General features: G+C 41.6%; 1 protein-coding gene across 7 annotated transcripts in view; it reads left to right on the top strand.

Annotated features, from left to right (window-relative positions):
- The window catches only part of Fat3 (FAT atypical cadherin 3), a 582,840-nt gene that overhangs the window by 373,276 nt on the left and 196,662 nt on the right, over positions 1 to 12,902 (top strand).

Below are 12,902 nucleotides of genomic sequence, written 5' to 3'. Positions count from 1 at the left end.
GCCCAGTGAGGCATAAGGGGTGATATTTGTCTTTCATAGTTAGTGCATGGGAAAGTGTCTGAGCTTATGATGAAGCAGGCCTCTCTCTGGGTTGTGATGAAGACTGATATTTTGCACTAATTATACAGAGTATAAGATTCCTAGGTCTATTGATTTCCATTAAAATTGTGTGGAGTTATAAATTTCAGAATGGAAGTCCACAACCATAGCCACCACCCTAACACAATGTTTTATGGCAAGGTAGACGCTAGAGAGCTTCATAAAAATCAGCCATTGGTGCTTGTCTTGGGCTCTTATGTCAGGAAGAATCATTTGCGCTATATCTGAAAATGTTTTCCAGCCGTCATTGTGGTGTTGGACTGACTGGATGAACATAGATCTCTAGAAATGTCTGAGAACTGGCTCTCCTCTGCCATTGCTGCTATTTTTCACTCTTCTGCCTGTTGTAGATGTCTTGCCTCCCTACCATGTTCCGTGTTTTAGATAGATTCTCTCCAAGTCACATGACAGCCATTGTCTTGACTGAGTCAGTGTGTACTAATGGCTCCGTAAGGCCAGGGCCTTCAGAAAGAGAAAAGTGGCTGCTTTGTCCTCCTAAAGTCAAGAGATGCAGATCACAGCTGGTCAGAGAGGACCTATAAAATCATAAAAGAAGCCTTTCTCATTTCTTAAGCAGCATTTGCTAAGTGGTCACTCTCTAATTATATGCCTACGTTTTCTTAGGCTTTACCTCTATGGCAAATACATCAAGAATAAGCCTCTTTCTAACAAAGCATTGCTGGGGGAATAGGTCTATAACTCAGAGACAGTGAATGTGCTTAGACTGTGCCACCATAGAAATGGATGAAACCAAACTTTATTATGTAGAAGAGCAAACAGCTTACCCTATCCTGTCACTTGAGTGAACAAGCATCAGAGAAGCAGTGAATGGCTCTATCCAAAGCTGCCTAAACTGTCACTACCTACTCATTCCACTGAATGTAACTCTTTTTAACTACCATGGAGAAACTGGGAGCTTCTGCTTGTCATGGGAATTGATGAGGGCAACCTAGTAAAGAAGGTTAAATTACTCCTTCAGCCTTAAACTGACATAACTTCCAGGAAGTTGGGGTCTCCCTGATATAGCTTTTGTCCTGACAAATCCCAGTACCCAGTCTCTCAGTTATAGGCTCTCTGCATCTCTGTCTGTTTGCAGCTTTTACTCCACAGTTTCCTTCACATTTAACATCCAGTGGCTGCTGAGTCTATGTCTATAATCTATTGGCTACACAAGGAGGGTGGTTCAGTAGCAGGATCTTTCAAATCAGGCAGCTTAAGCAGTGGACATGCAAGTATGAATTGCCTACCGAAAGAACCTGATTAGCTTGCTGATTTTTGTGATGTAAATATTCCCACCATACCTAGTTTCAAGATACTCAAATGAAATCGCTGGACTCTCACTTGGTAATGATGAGAGTGTATGATGAGAGTGTAATAGGTTCCTGTGGGCTAACATACAAGCCTTGGGGAATATTTCCCAAGGTGGAACTACTTTGTTAAACATGGCTTTGCATGGGGATATCTTTACCAGTCGGTAAGGGTAAATTGGTTAACTAGGTGTTATAGGTCTAGCAATCTCATTAGCAGGCCATTTCTTTGGAGCCACCATTACTTCTGATGACATATACGCCAACTCAGTTCATGAAAGGAACTGCCTTCCATTATGTATTCACTTCTTAGCAGCGTGGGGGTGAGGACCCTGTCCATTTCTGCAGGTCCATCATCCTACTTAAAAAGAAATTGTCATATCTAGACCATTTTTTTCCTCATGAATGAGCTGTACTAGATAATGGGAGGAGGAATACCTGAGCGTGGATATATATTGCTCAAGTAGTTTACAGGAAAGAGATAGACATTCTGTGAACACAGATGATGTAATCTGGTACTTGAGGGTTCCTCTGAAGGGAACACCTGGGAGGCAATACCTTCAGCATGAGGGACTAACAGTCTATGTAGCATGCCTCCTTGGCATGCGAGACCTGAGGAGGCATGGAGGGAAAAAGAGCTACCTTTCTTCTCATCTCCCTGAAACTGTCTGCACTAGTGACTCCTCAGGAAGTCCATCTCTTAGTAAGAATTGGACAAATTTCGTTTTGCTTTAGAACAAAACCCCACATCCCTGTTCCATTCTATCTCACCCAGAGTCAAGGGTACACATGAAGGTGGGGCAATCTCCCCGCAGAAGGTGTAGAGTGACCCCTGCACAAGTCAGATATTCAAGACTGTGTGATTTCTAAATATTTAGTTTCACTGTGCTTTATTAGCCATAAAGCTTACTGCTTTTAAGAATTTATTGAGACATTTTGAAGAGATAAACTTACACAAAGCTCTACCTCACATTTTCCAGTAAAATGAGCCTGGGCTTGTACTTAATTCTTTTCTTGCTTGCCAAGGGGAAAGTGTGTGGGTGTGGTAGGGGAGCTGAGAGAGAGAGAGAGAGAGAGAGAGAGAGAGAGAGAGAGAGACAGAGACAGAGACAGAGACAGAGACAGAGACAGAGAGAGACAGAGAGAGACAGAGAGAGACAGAGAGAGACAGAGAGAGACAGAGAGAGGGAAAGACAGAGGCAGAGAGACAGAGAGACAGAGAGAGGAGGCAAAGAGAGAGAGACAGAGAGAGGGAAAGACAGAGGCAGAGAGAAAGGTGGGAGCCCAGACCGGGAGGTAGGCAGAGACAGGGTGTGTATATACTTGAGTGTATTTACCTACACTGTATGTTCTTCAATCTCCAAGTAAAAATGCCCCTCTCCATGAAGCCTGTTTGAATCTCCAAACCAGACTGTGAAATGCTTTTTGCTTTGATAGCATACTGTACCTTTCCTGACCCCTCCTCTACTGTCCTGCCTCTTGTATCACAACCGTGAACACACACCTACTTGGCCGAATCATACTCTAAGTGGAAACAGAAGAGCTGGGAATCACAGCCACTGGTCCCCTCTTCTGCTCACCTCCCTTCTACGACGATGCTGGGCATCTGTTACTATTCGCATCAGTTCTCTGTTTATTAAAATATAGTAAACTATAACTGTACACTCTTCCCGTATTACTTTTACTAAAGCAGCTGGTGTTTCTGACAGTAATGAAGTCTCAATCACAATTGCTCAAATCTTTGCACAGCCGTTGTTTCTGTAGATGGTGGTTGTCCTTTTGGTTGTTATTCTTTCCAACCATCACATCACATCTCTAAGTGCCGAAATAAGAGCCCAATTGCCTTTAATTATCGAGTCAGCTTTAGATATATCCACCGCTCCTATTTTACTGAATCATCATCACCACCACCACCACCACCACCACCACCATCATCATCACCATCATCACCACCACCACCACCACCATCATCACCATCATCACCACCACCACACCACTACCATCATCATCACCATCATCACCACCACCACCACCACCACCACCACCACCTGAAGACTGCCTTCCAGACTTTGAGCTTGCTAGGTAGGTGCTTTACCACTAAACTAAATACCCAACTCCTTTCATATTTTATTTTTACTGGAAAGAATGTTTATGTTGACTCTAAAAGAAGACTTCCCTGGTTCTAGAGAAACAATCCTAAGGTGTTGTCTACGGTGTTTCTCAGTGTTCACCACATATCCCAGGGAGCTATTACAATATTTTTTTTAATCTTTGGATTTAAAATTTGACTGCAAAAAACTAAATCATCCCATTTTAAGCTATTTTTTCTTCCTACCCCGAAGCATATTTTCAAATTAGTTTGCAGATCTTTCCTCATAAACAGCTGTAGAAATGCACTTGCCCTCAGGGGCTCGAGGGATTGCAGCCTTCCAGAAACAAACTCTAATAGAGCTAGTTCATTAGGTTTGCTTCTGAGTTCCAGCCCACTTCCAACCTGCTTTTACCTTTTCTCTTTTTGCTTCTTGAAGCCTCTGCTACGATGAACATGGTTTTTAAATCAGAGGGACCTGGACTTGGAGCATCTATGCCAAGATGAGTCCCCATGTTGTTCCAGCCCAGACAATTTTAAGCTTCCAGCTTAAAATTGATACAATGAAACTCTCAATTTATGCATCCCCTGCCCCTTACTCTTCATTCAGCATATTCCTTCTTGCTTTTCCCCACCTGTACAAATGACTGCCCCTTCTACCTCCCAGTCACCTGTTATTGCTTTCCTCTCCCATCGGTAGGCCCACTGCCACAGCCTGGGCCCCACCATTGCGCTGTGCTTTCTAACCAGTGCCCTATCCTCCCTACTCCAACCTCAACCCAACTTCCATGGTTAATTTTGATTGCCCAACTGATTAGATTAAGAGAAACATTGACAGATTAATGATGGGGTCTCTGGACACAGATCACAGAGGTTCTAATCTATGGTTTGATCCTCATACGGATTCATACTATTGAGAGGTGCTAAAAAACGGGAGGTAAAGTCTCACTGAAGGAAGCGTCTCATTAGTGAGTGTCCTTGGGGACATGTATGAGCCATCAGTGCCCTGTGGGGCCTCATCAGGCTGTCTTCTCCCTGCATGCTGTTGTACTGTTGGGTCTCTTGTAGCCTGCTCTCAGTCACCCCTGATTTGTTCCCATCTCAAGTCACATGCATCCTCCACCATCTACAGAGATTCTCCTGTGAGCTTCTTTTTGTGCAGGTCTCAGTTCAAATGACCTCTTTAGTAATAACTTCAAACCTTTTGTACTACATTAGTCACTGCATGCAGCGTGAGTGTGCACACAAACACACATACCACATGGCCTGTCTCTTGCTGTCACCTCTTCCTGGCATTCGTCACTATGTATAATGACTGAGTGAATGAATGTATTTACTTCACTCATCTCAGCAGAACACATTCTCTTGCAGGATAAAAACAGGATATCTATCTATCTATCTATCTATCTATCTATCTATCTATCTATCTATCTATCTCTACCTCTGTATCCCAAGAATGACTTCTGGAACCATGTAGACAGTCAGTTAATACTGAGTGAAAGGACTGGTGGACTGCTGGGTGGCTGACTCTGATCTTTGTGTTCTAAGTACATTTCTTAATTCTTCTCATTTGCTTTGGGGTTTGTTTTCAGAACAGACCCTAACTATATAAAGTCTTAGTGAAATAAGCCATAGTAACCGTTCATCAGTCATCACGTGTTTACTTTTTCCCATTGTCTCATCTGTTTGCCTCAAAATGTTGGGTTTCACCCAAATAAGGCCCTCAGTAGATTTCCTCAGCCTCTCCTTGTGCTTCCCCTAAACCAGGTACTTACTCTCTGTATCTTATGTTCATCTCTTCAACATTTATGTTGTGCCCTCGATGTTCTGAGATATCCAATGGGCACAGTGTATTAATTTACTTGGAGTTATTTTAGATTGATTATCATTAATTAAATCCCTGCCTCCTCTCTGTCTCTAACTCTGCCTTATGCATGTTGTGTATGTGTTTAGGCACTTGTATACATTCCCAGTTTTGGCATTTCTAATTTCAGAAATCTTAAATTCTTTGAGCATCAATATGTCCCTTGGAAAGTATCATGCTTTGGAATACTGTGGATTTCAGGTTTGGGGCTAAGTGATACTGCATTGGTAAGGAATATAGAAATATTTCAAATTTCCCAAAACTTACAAACCTGAAGCTCATCTAGGCAAATGCATTTCAGATCACTGGAAGCTTGGGGCTTCTGCTCCGTGATCTCATCTGCCCTGCATGATAATAATGTACAATCTCTCCTTGTGTCATAAATATGCATTGAATGATGAGGGAGGCATCCTGTCTGGATCTAGGCTACTGGATATCCTAGACCCTTCGCATCTGCCACGGCATGTCACCCCGACACCCGCTGATGGAACTATAAGGTGCTTAGACTCTGTATCTCATGCTGGCAGAGCCCACAATCCTCTGCATTCTGGATTTATGAAGCACTGAAGCTGGGCTCCCTAACCTGCCTTTGACTGCAGCAATTGGCCCTGGTCTGTAACAAATGTTGACAGTAGTAACATTAATCGCCAGGCTATCACGTGGGTAGAAATGAAATTCTGTGTTCAGTGAAATCTTCTCTATCCTGGCACTGGGATACAAATGGTAAATGGTTGCTAATTTCTGTTCATTACTAAAATTTCCTTCATTGCTTCTCAGCTGACCTGGGGCTCAGAATGGAGTCCGTGCTGTCTGGTACATGCATCAGCACACGTCAGTGCCGTATTTTCTACGTCATCGTTTTATACCTACATGTATTCATTTATTTCTCAAAATTTGTTTTTGTAAACTGGGCTGCTTATTGCTTATAACCAATTTCTTAATGTAATGGGACAACCAAACCACCAGACACAGGAAATTTCCACAACAATGGCAAAGGCATCCATTAGTTCTGCTATTTTTTGCTATTTCAGTAATGGATTCTCAAGTTCAAATCTACTTTTTAATCCCAAGCAACTGTAATTTTGCTAATTACTTTAAATGGTTTCTGTATTAAAATACTTAGCATTAATGGCATTCTTTGAACTCTAAAGAGTGAGTTACAGTCATTAATTAGCCAATTAGTGCTGCATCCTAGGGTGGAGGACTTGTTCAGCTCAGACACCATTTTCAAAGGCAGAGAAACTCATAGACATGACTCCCTTACCACTATTTGTCTGCTCTTTGTCTCTTATTCTATGAAACAAATAGTCTAAGTACCTGGATTAAAGATTTACGTGGAGGGGCAGATGGGGAGAAAGGGAGGGAGAGGGCAGGGAGGGGTGAAAGAATAGTGGTATGTGTTGGGGCAGTATAGAGGTGGAGCGAAATAAAACTTAATGAATGACCAGTATCAGGGACTGAGATAAAGGAGACTGTGCCTCTGTATTGTCTTGACTGAAAAGCTTGGTTTAACCACAGTCTATCTTATTGCTAAGGTTTTTGTTTCCATACCTTGTGTCTAACATGCTGTTTGCCACTGACATGGCGAGGACCCCACCAGTCCCCAAGATGGTAGGGCTGTACTGCAGCTCCCTCAGACACACTTCTGGCAGGATACCCAGTCTTCTGCCCACTAAACTACAGTTTGCAATTTTATTGAGGAGATGAAAGTATTCCTCATGTTTCCCAGCAGAAGTCTGGTTGACAGGGTTTAATGATTCAATGCACCATGCACTGAGAAAGGAAGGGTATGGCCTGGACTATGAGGCCGACGTCAGTGCACAGTTTATGTAGGGCTATGAAACACATGAGAACAGATGAGGACCGTCCATGGACTGGTGAAAGGAGAGGTCCTCTTGTTTACAGATGGCGAAGGGGAAATATGTTGTGGACTTTTCACCTCCTCCACCGATTGTATATAGCTTTCTGCCATTTAATGAAGTAGCTATGTTTATGAATTTTCAGAAAACAGAAAGATAAAGGAGGAAAATATTTTGAAGTACTACATCAAAATTCAGATGGCAAGAATATGTTGGTGATATAATATTATAAGAAAGACTCCAATTTATCGGGTAGCACCAAGGCGTGTGGCCTCATTAGACCAATAAATCCATTACTGATCACAGGATATTTTACATACATCTTGAATGATCAGACCTCTGAACTTGAGGTTTAATTCTATATCTGTAGACCATTGGTGTCCAAAGAAAATGCAGGAGGTAACGCATATGTGGTTTTCAGATTTTTTACTAGTTACATTTAAAAGACAAAAATAAAAAGGCAAAATCAATTCTAATAATATGATTCTTAATACATAAAATGTAATTAAAAATGTTCATAAGTATAAAATGCTAGTAGTACATTACACTTTTTCAAATTGTCTTTGTCTTTAAAGCCCAATATATATTTTAATACTAACCATAGACGTTTTTAAGGTGAAGAGTCCATCTTCTCCAGAAATCATTTGTATTTCAATTTCATGAATTTTATAGCTGAAAATCAAATTCACAAATCCAAGTTGTTGAATGTCCCAAGCATACTCAAATGTTTTCTGAATATTAAATCAAATGTCAATTTTAAAATTTAAGGCTGAGCTATTTAAAATTGAGTTAACTTAAAAGCAAGCTCCTCGGGGGTACTGGCCGCAGACTGTGTCTTCAGTAGGCATGTGGAGACATTGGTACCATGCTGAAGGCACAGATCTCAAAACAGAGACACAGTGTGGTCCCCAGGAGACAGGATTCCACACAGAGACTGTGGCAGGGTGGGAAGGATGCTTGGGCTCATGCCAGAACATAGATGTGATGGGGAAGGATACTGCGATGACTTTCTACAAGTTCAGTTTTTTTAAACCAGCGTCCAAGTTTTCTGTTCTTGCCTTGATACCTTCCTTCCAAACACTCACTAAACAAACAAACAAACAAACAACGCCTGGCATTTTTAGTCTTTTGATAGTTACTATGCCTCCTGCTGTCTAGAGTTCTTCCCCAAAGGTAGTTAGGTTTATGCAACTCCTTAAGGACCCAGTTCCTTTCTGGAATATATGAGCTTCCCTTTGGAAAGACAGCTGGCTCCGCATGCTTCTACAACTTGGCATGATCTCTGTTTATGGGGCTATAAGTACCCTGTGGGCAAAGTCTAAAGGCAATTATTGTCTTCTGTGCCTTGACCACAGTCCTTGTCACCACCACCACCACCATCATTGTCACCATCATCATTGTCATCATCACTATCATCAGCATCAACATCACCACAACCCTCAAATCCACCTAGCAACATTTTCACTCCATTGTGCCTTCAATACCAAATTCCAAGCTCCTGTGTGAGGAGGATTGGACACTCTTAGGGCAGATTGTTGGACCATCTGCCCATCTATGTAAATTATGGAAAAGAAATGAAAATGCATTTTCACATAATCTTCACAGGTTGCCCTGTTCTCCATTCTAACAGTTGAAAATACAATTTTGAAACTCACAAATATCGATTACAAACATTGAACCCTGGATCACGCAGCGTGACTCGGATATGAATCCGTGAGAACTGAAGCCTATTGGAGAACAGGGCTAAGGGAATGCAAGCATACTGCAGATTCCTGGGGTTATAACTGTGATGGATGCTAAGCTCTGATGATTTCCTTGGCCCAGAAAACACATGGGAAATTTTTTTTCCTGAGCACAAATTACAAATTTATAAAATGCTACTCTCCAGTTCTCTTTTGAGAGGGCTCACACAATTTACCTTGTGAACTTTCCCTGCTTTCTATGGTTATCTTCCTCTTATAGATGACAGAACAGGAAGTTAGTATCAGAGTTAAAAATAGGTGCTGTAGTAAAAGAACTTGTTTCTTGGGAAGCAACATCAAGAGATGGTCACTACCCAGGCTTAGACCCCTGGTGTGAATCCTGTAGTGTAGTAGGAAGGAAGTGAGACTAATGGTGGAGGATGGTCTCCTTTTTACCACATGAGTGAAGGGGGCTGACTGTTGGTGATAAAGACATTGCAGGGATCTGCCATCAGAGAGACATGACTGTGCACAGAGCAGCTCAGGAAACTCAACCTGGATCCCTGTACATGAGCAAATCAAGCCGGAAGTGCACTGCAGACATGTAGCCACTCTTGAAAGGAGATCGCAAAGGTACTCAGATGAAATATTGATTAGACATCAGCTAAGGGCTAAGGCTCTTCTTGTGACTTCCCCCTTAGCTGCATGTGTAGACTATGGCCATGCCTTTCAGAGCCCACAGGAAAAGCTGAAAACAAAAGTAAACAAGAATTGATGTCTCCATGATACACAACCCAGAGTCTCATTTTTTCATCTTGATCTGATGATCTAAGGGGAGCTTTGCGTAAAAGAAGCACAGCGAAAATCCATTTGGTGAGCTATTTTAGCAACTACCCTAAGTGTAAGTTACTGATTTAAAATGCAGGCACATACGTTTGGGATGGGGATGACAGAGAGAGAGAGTTTATAAAGGTCTAGTAAGGACAAGAAGGGGATGTGTTCCAAGTTTGACATTGGAGTTCTCAATTTAAATAAAGATACTCAGGGCATGTCAAGTGCTTTTACGATACTCTACAAATGTCAAGGCAGGATAGGTATGCAGCGGTCCCCAGAGACTGACTGGGTAAGAAGATAAACAGATTCAGAGCAGAGGTTGCCTAGAAAAGTGTTCACTTGCAGTAATGAACCCTAGAGTGCAGAACCACACCTAAACCCAGGCTGCTCTCCTCTAACGAGATCTCACTACTACACATGATGGAGTGCTACCTCGTAACGATACCTTTACTTAGTTAGTCTAACTAGTTTAAGAACTCATGAGAGGCTAAGAGGAAAATGCTTTTTTTCTCTAATTCTATGATATTGTTGTTTCTTAAACTATGGATGTAGCCATTTCTTGCACTAAGAATCAGGGCTTAGAGAAATGAAAATTGGTTTTCTTGTCACTGACCTTATGGACCAAAAGACTTATTCGGTCTTTCAATCTGTCCATCAAAATCTTCTAAACAGAGAGCACATAAAATATTTCTACCATAGATCATGTCTTAAACGGCAACAGCTGTGTTTACAGTGGGGCTATTTCAAAGTCTGACCCTGATGACTCTAAAAGTTATGTCAACAGAATTAGTAAAAGTTGATCTTCAAAAATATTATCCTAAGGGAACGGAAGATGTAGCTTAGCTTGTAGAATGCTTACCTAGGATGCATGAACCCTGGATGTGACTCCCAGCACCGTATAAATCAGGTGTGGTGACGCTCACCTGTAATCCCATCACTTAGAGGTAAAGGGAAGAGCTTATCCTTGGTTATGTGGTAAATTGAAGTCCATTCTGGGTCAAGACATATTATTCTCACTCTTGCTCTCCTGCTTGCTCTTTTTCCATGTGTGCAGAAAGGAGTGTGTGTGTGTATACATATTTTAATCTAAAATAGTTTATTAAATAAATACTTCACTATGGAGCACACTGAGTGGTGCTGGAAATACCTTAGCATCCCATAAAAGTCTGCAGTTGTGAGTTGGAACATTAGTGATTAAAAGAAAGAAGAGACCTGCTTAGGGAGGGCTCTATAACGTGCTGTTCAGATACTGGTTGTCCATTTTCAAGCCCAGCACAGTATTTCAGAAATGTTCACAGAAAGATTTAATAAAATGTGATTACATGGTATGTGTAGTTCTCTGAACCTTCAGTCATGGATGCAGAATTTGCACTGCAGTTCTGAGAGGAGATGTTCTTTCCAGATGTGATAAATACTTGGAAGAATTCAATTCCAAAATCCACGTCCTGCCTCTGAGAAAACTCTCTCTTTCTCCCCCTCTCTCTCTTTTTGTCTCTCTGTCTGTCTCTGTCTCTGTCTCTGTCTCTGTCTCTCTCTCTCTCTCTCTCTCTCTCTCTCTCTCTCTCTCTCTCTCTCTCACACACACACACACACACACACACACACCAGATTTGTGAACATGGTCTCACACATGAATTAGAAGACATAATGGATGGATATGTGTATGTGTAACAGACATGTTTCTCTGATGTCTTAGATTTTGCTGTTAAAACATGTTGACACATGTCCTCTCAAATAAATACACTTACTTATCTTCACTGATCTGTTTAGAAGTAGCAATACATTTGTATGTGAGGTGCGGGGGAGTGGGGGAAGAATACATTTGTCCTTGGTACTAAAAAAGCAACTGTTTCTCAGAAAGATCTGGCAAGAGAAGACAGGCATTTTATAAATTATCAATAAATCAGCATCTAACTTTTTTCTTAAAATAAATTGCAGCTATTTATATAATCCAGGTGGAGACTGTGAGAAAGGAATTATAGGCTAGAGAGATACAAAGAATCTTTGTTTTTGAAAGCAGATGTAAGATGCATGCCATATACATCTGCCAGTGTGGATGACTATTACACAGAAAAGTGACTCTCTTGAAACCCAAGCACATGATTCATTTATAGCATGGTTGTTGTATTTAAAATTACTCAAATGATATTCCCAGGCCAGGGTAGGATTCATGTAGAAGAAGCTGTATTTTATGACCAAATTACCCCACTTACACCTGCGTTCCCCCTCCAAGTTGCTATGAATTGTTTTACAGGGTGAGAGCGTCTTACCAAGAGGCATTGTCATGAGCATGAACATAGTGTCATTCTCTTAAGTACAGCAGAGTCTAGAGACACATTTGGAGGTGGGAGCGTCTCCCTACTTGTTTCAGTGATCCCAAATTTTGGAAGTGAAAAAGTTTGCAAAAATAATGCTATGGACTCTGAAGTCTATTCCTTCTTGACTATAGCTGGAGTTACGTTGTTCCCTTAGACAGCATTAAACTGTTGACAGCTGAGGCCACATGCTTTCCGGTAAGATGTGATGTTTCCTTTTTGATGAGTTCATAAACTTTGAAACACAACAATGAGACTGTTATGGTAATGCACTCACTTCATCTCGCTCTGCCACAGAAATCTTGATTCTCTGAGCTAAACAGGAAGGGTCCTGACATAAAGACAAGTCAGATGAACACGGGAGGAGCATGGAGGTCTAATCTCTGCAATTTTGTCAGTCCACTAAGTCATTTGTCATGTTTCATCACATCATCACAAGCTTTCTATCCACTCTGGGACCTGGCTGATCAGCCCTGAAGCTTTTAGCTGTTGATGTGATAGGAAAAGCTTGCGCTCCCACGAGTAGAGCAGAGTTTGCTGTACGTGCTAAGCCCAAGGAGCCATTTCCACTCAGCACTTCTTTATTTAGCACGTCCTATGGGCATGCTTCCAATAAAGTCCTACTCCACACCAGGAAACTGGCTCATTAAGCTTGTGAAAGGACAGGCTGGAGGAAGAAGGATTGCTCATCAAAGTCATGAACCCACCTAAGCCTGTGACAGGAGATCGTGTACCATTGAGCCAGTTGGGGAATGCATTAATGCTATACTGATATTTAGGGGGGATATTGACATGATTCATATTTTTCTTTGTGAAGTAAATTCTAAAGATGAAGAAATTAGTATGAATTCCA

This window comes from Rattus norvegicus, chromosome 8 (genome assembly GCF_036323735.1).
Source record: "Rattus norvegicus strain BN/NHsdMcwi chromosome 8, GRCr8, whole genome shotgun sequence".
NCBI classification, from domain to species: domain Eukaryota; kingdom Metazoa; phylum Chordata; class Mammalia; order Rodentia; family Muridae; genus Rattus; species Rattus norvegicus.
The sequence above is the reverse complement of the archived record's forward strand: the minus strand, read 5'-3'. Positions and strand labels throughout refer to the sequence as shown.